This window comes from Dermacentor silvarum, chromosome 10, assembly GCF_013339745.2.
Source record: "Dermacentor silvarum isolate Dsil-2018 chromosome 10, BIME_Dsil_1.4, whole genome shotgun sequence".
NCBI classification, from domain to species: domain Eukaryota; kingdom Metazoa; phylum Arthropoda; class Arachnida; order Ixodida; family Ixodidae; genus Dermacentor; species Dermacentor silvarum.
In genome coordinates, this window is record NC_051163.1 from 97,834,197 (window position 1) to 97,845,278 (window position 11,082).

Genomic DNA, 11,082 nt, shown 5'->3' on the forward strand with positions numbered 1-11,082 from the left:
CGCTTAAAGCAGGCACACTTGCTTTAGAAATAAGTTTGCAGTACACGTGCACTATCACAACGTTTACAAGGGCTTTGCAAAAAAAAAAAAAAAAAAAACTCGCATTCCTAATTAGCGGTATCTTTCAGAGCCGCGTATGGAGAATCTATCTTTTTGTAATCTATTTTGTCCGCTTTGATGTTTATTAGGTGCAGTTTACACAATTGTGATATCGTTTAGTATTGCGATGTCGCACAGTTGCAAACTAAAGTGGTTTTACATTTTATTTTAAGTGCAAAAAAGTCATTGAAATCGGTTGTGTAGCGATTGCCGAGAATGTCAATTTCACCATCCTATATGTATCCGGAGCAACCCTGCAAGCATTGCGCATTCAGTGCGGGCGCTCTACTCGAGCGCGTTTCTGGAGTTTCCGTCTCCGTGCTAACGAAAGGCTAACGTTGCCGTGACTGGCAGACATGGAAGGAGGATGAGATTGCAATTTTTACCTTCCCCCATTCCCGACGGCCCTGGCTGCATAGCGCCTCTTCCTCTTCACAACCACTCTCTCTCGACGCCTCCAACTTTCCCGTGACCGAAAGCCATGAGAGAGGGCGTTGCGTTGGTTGCGTGAGCTCAACCTCGCTTTGCCGTTAGCTCTCCGACCTGCCCTTCCAATCTTTCCTCTTTTCACATCTTTCACTGCGGGAAGCGGCACCGGTTGCTCGGGGCTATCGGTTCACGCCTTTGTTTTCGATTTAAAACACTCGCGAGCATGCTCCACGTTTTTTGTTTCGATGCGTTCACCAAGGACCCTTGTTGACCTCGGAGTACGCGACGTCGCTTCTTTGACTCGGAAAGCGGATCCTGCCTATCGATGCTGACAAAAAAGTGAGCACCGCATTGAAAGTGCCTTATTTCTGAGAATTGTTACCCCAAAATGCCCTGTTTCATGGCATGACATGTTTGCGCGACGCGCTCGAAAGGTATACTGTGAGCTTGCCGCGGTGTTAAATTAAACGTTGATACTGGTTTTCACAGATAAAATAATGCTTGCTTTTTCCACATTGTGAATTATATTCATGACCAATTTTCGTGTTTTTCTCGATCATCCCGACAACGTGCGATATATAGTACTAGACTGGACCAATTTAATTCCTAATTATATTGCAGTCGTCCAGGTCCGTGGAATGCGTTCGGGAAAGTTAGTGTCCCTGTGGGGGCGAATGCTAAACACCCGTCTACTTAGATTTAAGTGCACGCTAAGGAATCCGAGGTGTCCAAATTATTCCTGAATCCCCACTTTGGTGTGCCTCATAATCAGATCGTGGTTTTGTCGCGTAAAATCCCATAATTTAATTTTAAAGGTTAAGGAGAGTTAATAAGTTTGGAAGCAGTGCGTGCATGTGGTCTTCGCAGCGCTCATACTTCTTTATATACGCAGAGCTAAAAGGGGACGATGATTGCTGCAGGACAGCATCGGACTTCGTATCAGCCGAAAAGAAACGCCAACTTTCTTCTATCAACATACACACTGGACACTACGTCATCTTTGGCCGTGCTGAATCAAGATCCGCTACCTTCGCTAGCGCTGACACTTCGTTTTTTTTTTTTGAAGGTAGAGTGCTGCGGTTATTATTATTTTTGTTGTTGGGTGTATTGCCGCCGAATGCAATTTTGTTGTAGTGTGCAATTTTATTGCTTTATTGGTGAAGTCAAAAATGTCTGGTGATGATAAAAAATGAATTGTATGTCACAAACAGCTGCCCACTGACGGAAAGTTAATGACGTGTTCAAGTTGCAGCCATTCCTATCACTTAGGCCATTCTTGCTCGGGTATGCCCAAATTACGTTCAACACAATGGGGATGTCTAAAAGAGAGGCTTGTAGAACCTACAGACTGTAGAACTACAAAAAGCCGTGCGGGTTCTACAACTCAGTATGATACTACTCATGTAGCGGAAAATGCAATCCCGGACGTGTCGCTGGCGGCTGAGCTCAAGATCATAAAAGACAGTATTCTCTGCTTTACCCTCCTTGACCCAAAAAGTGGACACACTTCTAGGCCTCAACGAAGAATTTCGAAAGTAGCTCAGTCCGTTGACCATCTGGAGGAAGCAGTGACATTTGTCGCATAAATACGACACGGTTATCACCCAGGTAAACGAATGCAATACTCAAAACTCAAAATACGAATCTGAGGTAGCCGTTCTTTCATCTACAGTGCAAATGCAGGCAGAGCAGCTCAGCGGCTGCGCGATGTTCAAAATGACAGCGAGCAATATAGCCGCAAGCTAATTTGGAAATCCACGGCCTTCCACAAAAAAACACGAAGACTTGAAGCAGACGTTGGGCAGCTCGCTGCAAAACTGGGATTAGCGGACGTCACCCTATCAGATGTGGTAGCTTCTCATCGCTTACAAGGAAGCGCGACTCGATTCCCACAGTCTTGGTGTGCATCACTTGGGTTACCGCTAGGGAAATATTGTTAGAAGCTCGTGGGAAGTTGCGGGAGCTCTATCACTCTAATAAGCTGCCAAAATTATTTTTCAATGAGAATCTAACAAGCAAAACGAGAATTGTTCTGGCGAGCAAGGACAGTTGCCAAGAAAAAGGATCCAAGTTCGCGTGGGTCAAAGCCGAAAGATTTTCACAAAGAAAGATGAATCTCGGCTCTGATTCGGATCAACACGCTAGCAGACGTTTGAAAAGACTGTCTACCATAATGACAAGACCTGCCACGAGTTTCCTGATTTTCAGTCGTTCTGTGACAGCTGCAGTCACAAATCAAATAACGATTTTATAGTAATAATCTTAATATTAGAAGTTTACGGAATACTGGGACGAACTTAAAATGCTTGTCATTTCAAGACTAAGTGGATATGTTTGTTGTTACAGACAATTAATGTCCCAGAAACCGACTTGGATAGGTTTGTTCTACACGGTTATCAATCGCACTTTGTGACACGATCACATAGGCGAGGATGAGGGATTGCTATTTTTGTCAAAAACGTGTATGGACATGTCGCATATTGATGTATCTTTCACTTTTGCGGAAGGTCTTGCTATCAAAGTGGCTCAGGGGCGGTTCTGTTATCAGTTTCTCGCATTTTGTCGTCCTCCGTCAAATAGTGTCAGTCGCTTTTTAATAGAATTGGAAGCCTTCTTGCAACGATTCAACCCAGTGGATGAAATATGCCTAGTTAGAGAGTTTAACATAAACGCTCTTTGCCACACAAAGGCCGTGGTGGCGGACTACTTGTCACTTTTAGCCTCCCACGGGATTGAAAATACTATAAACATTTCAACCAGAGAAGAGCTGGTAAATGGACATGTAGTCAGTTCATGCGTTGTTCATATTGTCACGTAGTAGTGACGCTGAAGTAAACAGTCGTAAAACTGTGTATGACGAAACTCAATATTTATTGGGCGAACCTGTGCCCACTAAAGCCCCTATATATAAAAATTAGCGCCATCCACTTCCCTCCTCCTCCGTTCCACTATCGCGCTCGGCGCGACCAGCGCGATCGAGGCGCGATATCGACAGTGGCGCCGCCTGCGTCGGGCCTGCCGTGGCAGACGACAGCTAACGCGCTACCAGAGGAAATCCGAGGAAACTTCCATCGCGCCCTGCGGAGAAGTTCTTTTGAGGCGCGATTGGTTCGTCAGTCAGTAACTGGTCTTAATAATGCCGTTGTTGGAAGTAGCAATGCGGACGATGCGAGACGGAGCAAATATCAAGTGTGCAGCAAAGTTTGCGCACACCGGATGGTAAACAAAAAAAAAAATCACCGCATATCCACCTTGTGAATGATGATGAGTGGGCGAAGCTCCGGGAGGGAATCATCGGATCTCCCGCTTAAGGGGCGCTCGTACAAACGCGATAGAAACGTGCAGTACTCTCTAGTAAGGGGGAGCGGCCACAGCGTCTTACGCAGCCATTTACACGTGCCGGAACGTGCACCGCGTTTGCCGACGCCATCACGTGACTGCTGAGAGAGTATACCCCCCGTATCATAAACGCTCCTCGACTTGACTTGCCACCGCCTTGGGCAGCGCGTCGAAACGCGTTGAAGGTAAGGCGGAGAGGCCACAGCGTCTTACACCAGCTTCTTACACGGGCCGTAACGCGCTAGCACAAACGCGTTAGAAACGCGCTAGAAACGCGGCCTTTCGTTAATGTTGGGTATTTATTGCCATCGTGGTGCGTGTGTCTATGTGCGCTTCGTGCGTAGTGGGCTAACGCCGCGCGCTCGGAAGCGAGGGGTCCCTGGTTCGATTCCGCGCTACGAACACAACCTCGGAATTTTTTTTAACACGAAAGTGTTTTATGCCGGGGTCCACCACGACTTCACTGACGTATTTCCGTCACGGAAATACGTCATACGGAAATACGGAATGACGTTCTTACAATGTACACGAAACATAATACGAAGAAAGAAACCAGAAGAAAAAGTTCCACAAACATGCAAATTTGGAAATCGAACCCACGACCTCTCGGTCCGCGACGATAGATCGCCGAGCGTTTAACCCATTGCGCCACAAACGCATTTGCAGAGAGCTACACAGACGCGCCTTATATCTAACACTCCTCCGTGTACCCGCGCTCTTGCTCGGGCGGTGCCGCCGCCTACGAGCAGAAAAGAGAAGTACTGCATTATGACACTAACGCGCACCGACAGTGAACGCTTCGGTGGTCTCAGCACTACGACGCCTCGATGCCAGCATTCGAAGGACGCTGGCATCAAGAAGCACTACCAACGCCACCTAGGTGGCGGCGTTCACCGTACTCAGCACAGCGGAGCGTGGCCTCCGCAATTAGCTCTGAAAATGTTTCTGATGTTGATCGCGGAGGCTGCAATTACGACGCGCTGTACGCGCTGATTTGACTCGGTGACGATTCAGTTACGTGCTTTGTCTTGCGCGTTGTATTAGTGTGTCAGTTACGTGCTTCGTCTTTCGCGTTGTGCTAGCGTGTGCAGCGTAGTGCAGCTTCCATATGCACGACGGTTGCTCATGGTCATCGACGTTGGTAGTCGTGATGGAGGAGACGTGCCACCAGGCGTCAGCGTGGGTGCATCAACGCCTAAGGGCGCTTTAGCCACAAAACACCAATAGACATTATATATCAATGTGCAATAAACATTACACTACTTCTGTGAAGACACGTTTCACTTTCGTGTTCTATACCGATTCCTATATAAGAGGGATCAACCACATTTTTTCTCATTTTTCTCAGACTGGTTACACACTACTACTACGACGACGGGGACGGAACGGGTGCCGCTATAAGGAGCTTCGCTCCTAAAAAAGCCTTTTGCCCTCGCCTTGTCGGTTGCGTCAACTTAAGGCGCAGCAGCTGCCATCACAACGAAGTTCTTGTCCATAACACGTTTGATCCGTTTGTGCGTACAGCACTTTCGTCGCACAGGCACGAGAATGGCAGGCGGAGCGCGCTGGAAAGAAAAAAAAATATACAAAAGCGCAACGCGTGCTTCCACGAGACACGGATTGGCCAATGGGGGAGCGGAGGAGGCTGAGGCGACAGGCGGCGGCAAGGAGGAAACGCCGGGGTGAGCGTGGTGGCGGCAAGATCTAAGAATGGCGCTACTTTTTATGGGTCCGTTCGATTCAGCTGCACCACTTGAACCAGTTCACGCGGTGCCGCACCTTGCCGTTCGTTTCAGCGGTGCAGCTTAGCGCCCCCTGCACCCTAGCGATCGTTTCAAAAAGTGCAGCAAAGGTGCAGCGCTGGTTCAGAAATTTTCAGAACCTGCTCTGCCGGTGGTGTCGCGTTGGTGCAGGCGCGGTTCACGAGCTTGCACACTTGAGAGCAGACCACAGCAGACGATGTCAGCGAACGACTTGGCAACGCCGTTTGTGCTTGTAGACGGGGTGCAAACGCAGGTTACCCCTGTAATTAACGAGGATGGGACCCACGTTCTCTTCGGCGATGGTTTTGCCTACAGAACGCCAGGTATGTTAACCCTTTTTAGTCACATGGGGTCAATTTGTTGTTGTAAGCTCCTTCAATCCAGCTATCAGTGCCTGTGAATACGGTGAACACGATGTATTCGTTGCTTAATTAGCTATAGCAGTGTGCCTGTTCGTCAATATGCCAGTACTGAAGTGTACAAAATGCATTTTATTCTGATCCGGAAATTTATCGCGCACTATTTCCCGTGCAACAAAGGCGGAGGGAATAGCAAGTACGTAGTAACGTGCATAAAAATTAAAGATGTTGGCTGCGACAAAAAAAAGGAAAAAAATGTTCACGTTTATTTGTTGAACTGTATACAACAAACTCGTATGCCAATCGAGAAAAAGTTGAAGTAGCTATATTAGTAGGCTTCGCTGTGGCATTCTGGCACCCTCACAGATTTGTCACGTGTAGTGCAGATGAGACCATAGCATGGTTTTTTTAAGTTCTTGTCGACGATTTATTGGCTTAAAAAAACGACCTCTATCAACACCACTCCGCCTTCTTGGATTAGCCTTAACTGTTCAAAATGTACTATCTTTGGGTGCCTCAACACTTCGGCATAGCGACGGGAAGGTTGGCGCTGCCATCCAAGATTTTCTTTTAAGATCAATGAGATTTACTCTCTGAATACAGAATTTTAGGCCTCCTCTTTCACTAAAATTGAATTTGAACTGTTTTGTTATAATCATGGTAGAATTTTCATTTTTGTAAAATCATGCAGGCTCTACAATCTTTATCTTTCGATTATTACTTGCCTATTATGAATTTTCGACTTATTTTACACTTTCCTATAAACTACCCGATTTTTGGCGAATCCCCCAGAGGCGGTACGTGCCACTAGGTCACAAGAATGTACATGTACATCTACGTCTGAGTGTGTAGGTTGACAAGTCGCTCCTCTTTACTACTGAGCCCGCGTGTGAAGCTTCGAATACCTTAGTGCAGAGTAGACACATACCTACAACTAAATGTGGTACTGTTTTATGTCACAGATGGGACTGTCATTACAGTTATATTTCAAGGAAGCGACACTGACACGCTGTCAGCGCAATCACAAGTGGCTGCACCAGCATCACCTGCCATAGAGGCAACACCTGCAGACCTCGGCGCCACACCGATGGAGGAGCGATCTGGATTCCCTGGGGCCGAGCTTTGGAGCACTCGGAAAACCCGGTTCCTCATTTTAAAATACACGGAGCTAAATCCTCTCGTCGGGAAAAAAGGCGGCCTTAAGCAAGTTTCATTCACTTTCTCATTGAAGTGTTAACAAAAAAAAAATGTCAACCTTGTTTGCTTAGGCACTTGTGAGCGTACGTGAGCAGCTTTTAATGTGCTAGAGTTGCCACTTTTTAATCCATGACTTTTTTTCACAGGACAAAAAAGGCCATGTGGCAAGCCATTGCCCTGATGCTCACCACAGAATTTTCATCTGTGATGACCGAGGTTCAAGTACAAAACAAATGTAAGAGCCTGGAACGGTCTTATAAAAAGACTAAAACAAAGAACAATTCATCCGGGCACTTCGAGGGCTGTGTGTGAATATGAAGAGTGAGTACTGTTGACCATTGCGTACAGTCTCGGGCTTTTGTATTTGCAACTAATTCTTTTCTTCTTTCATAGAGAGCTAAGTGATGTTCTTGAAAAAGAACATCACATCACACCTGTAGTTTTAATGAAGCCCGGAGCAACAGTTGAAAAAGACAGCAGGTGCAGTTGCCTTATTTTCACAGAAGTTTAGTTATCTCCCTTAATCCTGCACATTGTTTTTCAGCAAGTCTCCCGATGCTGATGACAGCATCGACATGGAGCCGGGCGAACCCTTGCCAAGCCCAGCATCAGCTGCAGCCAACCCAGCGGATGCCTTGACAAAAAAAGGAAGAAGGACAGCACATCACTGAATGCGCTTTTAACGGAATTTAAGGAGGCAAAAAAAGAGCGGGCCGACCGATTTGACGAGAAAATGACCTTGTTAGAGCGGCTGGTAACAGCTGTCGAGAAGGTTGCCACAACGGCTTCAGAACAAAAATTTCAAGGAAAAACACTGATACTTATGTGTGTGCATATTCTGTATTATCAGACAACCATACAAAGTAGCCTGGGACTTGCAGGTCGCAAATGTGTTGATTCTTTCACAAACGTTTTCTCAAAGTATATTTGCAGCATTACAAAGAGTGAAGCAAAACTTATCTGCATAAGTACTGCTAGTGGCACAACTGAAATAACTATTACGCATCGAGAAAGGCACAAAGATATGCACTTCTGTGTTTTAGCACTGCTTTTCGGCAATTACTTTTCGCAGGCACTCGCTGTAGCCTGCCACACTGCGGTCAACCACATGGCCACTGTCCTCATCATTTCCAACTTCCTCCAGATCCGGGAGTTCCTGCAGCTCTTCGAAGAAATCTCTCTCCTCATTGCATAAGTTGTGCAGGACGCATGCGCCCATGATTATAAGGCAGCACTGCTTGATGCTGGCTGCGTCCACCAAGTACAGCCTGCGAAATCGCTGCTTAAGTATTCCAAATGTCACCTCAATGGCAACTCGCTGCTGGGAATGGGACTTGTTATATTTCCTTTTCCAGGAGGAGAAGCTCCGCTGTGTATCCTTGTAAGGCGTCATAAGCCATGGTAGCAACGGATAGGCCGAATCCCCCAGGATGTAACCATTGCTGCATTTCGATGCTGCAGCTTCAAAAAAAGGGGCCTTCGCGGAGCACCCTGGCGTCGTGCGCCGAGCCGGGAAATCCAACGAGCACATCTATGAATCTGTTCTCATGGTTGCATATGCCTTGCAGGATCAAAGAAGGAAACTTTTTTCGGTTGAAGTACGAGTGTGGGGATTCGGTCGGGGTGTTTATCTCTATGTGGCTTCCATCCACGCAGCCAATGGTGTTTCGCGGTCCCTTCCCAGCGCTCTTTATTAAGAAGCCACCCTTGCTACGTTCTTGCTGTTGCTGGTCCGGCCACGCGATCACTTCTTCACTCATGCTATGTAAAAGGTTCAGCACCCTCTCGATGCATGCGTGCACAGATGACTCTGTAACATCAAATCTGTCTGCAATTGAATACATGCTGCACTGGCTCCCGAGATAGCTCAAAACGATGAGACACGTTTTTTCGGCACTGATTCGCGCGCGCCCTCCACGAGCTTTTGGGAAGAACTGAGATGCTTGATAGCGGTCTGCAAGACAGTTAAAGGTCTCGCGTGACAGTCGGAAAAGCCGCTTAAACTCAAACTCAAAATAGCTGCCAAGGACATCTTCATGGTACCGTGGAATACGATTTCGGTCTTTCCTCATCAGCTTGAAGGCTAACATTGCGACCAAGTCATTGAACTTCTCATCCCTGTCCGAGTCCACAAGGTCCATGGCGACTTGAACGACAGTTGACAGTGTGGCACAGTTCATCGTCGTCGTTCAGTGCAGCAGCGATGCTCACACACACGCACAAAATAGAGCTGACTAATTTTTTCTACGACAACCGCAATCAGCGCCAACGCAAATAACTCAAGTCACATACAAATTCAACAACGCGTAAACAACGGGCGATACGACGCAGAAGGCCTGCACAACACCTGCACCTTGGCATTTGTTTCTCCGTGGCGCTAGTATCGCGTTGCAGCTGCACCACAGAACTGGCGCTGCAAAAGTGCGGAACTCGCCGTGCACCACCGTGAACTTGGTTCAAGTGGTGCAGCCGAATCGAACAGACCCTATATATAGGGGCTTTAATGCCCACAAAAGCAAGCTACACTCAAAGCACAACGAAAGCGGCGAACACAGTCGGCGGTCGTCGAAAATCTGATCAGCGGCGAAACGCGTCGGCTTTTATACCTGAGTCATCGAAGGTTCCAGATTAATCCCTTGATGCCCGCGTGTCTTCCAGAAAGTTCTAGACAATTCGCGTCGGTCATACAATCAGATAACATAAGCGTCGGTGAAAACAGGCAACGGAAAGAAGCATCGATAACGTTCTAGAAACTTCCGATACAGGCGCGTCCTGCGCCGAGCGATAACGTTTAACGTTTGTTAGCCGGTGGAAAGCGGCCACCGGTGAAAGATAAACATGTATACGTGTCAATACCCTCCCCTTAAAAAGCATCGTCCCGATGCTACAAACCCGAAAGCGAAAACAAAACTTCGCGTACAGAAAGGGACAAAATAACAAAGCAACAAAGGACCTATATAAGTTCGTCAGCGGGCGTAGAAAGGCTTAAGACGCACCACGTGGATGACTTCAGGTCGTGCGCGGCGCCGCTGGGATTGCGAAATACCGTCTGGCACGACCTCATAGTCCAGTGCGCCAATACGTCGGATGATCTTATATGGTCCGAAATAGCGACGTAAGAGTTTCTCGCGAAGTCCTCGTCGGTGTATCGGAGTCCAGACCCAAATACGGTCTCCGGGCTGGTACTCGACGTAGCGTCGTCGAAGATTGTAGTGTCGGCTGTCGGTTCTCTGCTGGTTCTTGATGCGCAGGCGGGCGAGCTGTCGACCTTCTTCGGCACGCTGCAAATAGGTGGCAACGTCGAGATTTTCTTCGTCGGAGACATCCGGTAGCATAGCGTCAAGCGTCGTTGCCGGTTTCCTTCCGTAGACCAGGTTGAACGGCGCCATGTGCGTCGTTTCTTGCATGGCCGTGTTGTATGCGAAGGTCACGTACGGAAGGATGGCATCCCACGTCTTGTGTTCGACGTCGACGTACATTGCCAGCATGTCGGCGATGGTCTTATTTAGGCGCTCGGTGAGGCCATCCGTCTGCGGGTGGTAGGCGGTGGTCCGGCGATGGCTTGTCTGGCTGTAGCGCAGGATGGCATGAGTTAGTTCAGCCGTGAAGGCTGTACCTCTGTCGGTGACGAGGACTTCTGGGGCACCGTGACGCAGGAGGATGTTCTCAACGAAGAATCGGGCTACCTCGGCGGCACTCTGCCTTTGGGCAAGGCATTTGTTGCGGCGTAGCGGGTGAGGTAGTCCGTAGCTACGACGATCCATTTATTCCCGGACGTCGACGTCGGAAAAGGCTCCAGTAAGTCCATCCCGATCTGCTGGAACGGTCGGCGAGGTGGCTCGATCAGGTGTAGAAGTCCGGCTGGCCTTGTCGGCGGTGTTTGCGTCGCTGACAGT

At 48.1% G+C, this 11,082-nt stretch overlaps 1 pseudogene; it reads right to left on the reverse strand.

Moving 5' to 3' along the window:
• Nucleotides 1-7,517: 7,517 nt before the first annotated feature.
• On the reverse strand, nt 7,518-9,671 carry LOC119432009 (uncharacterized; annotated as a pseudogene).
• Nucleotides 9,672-11,082: the final 1,411 nt, after the last annotated feature.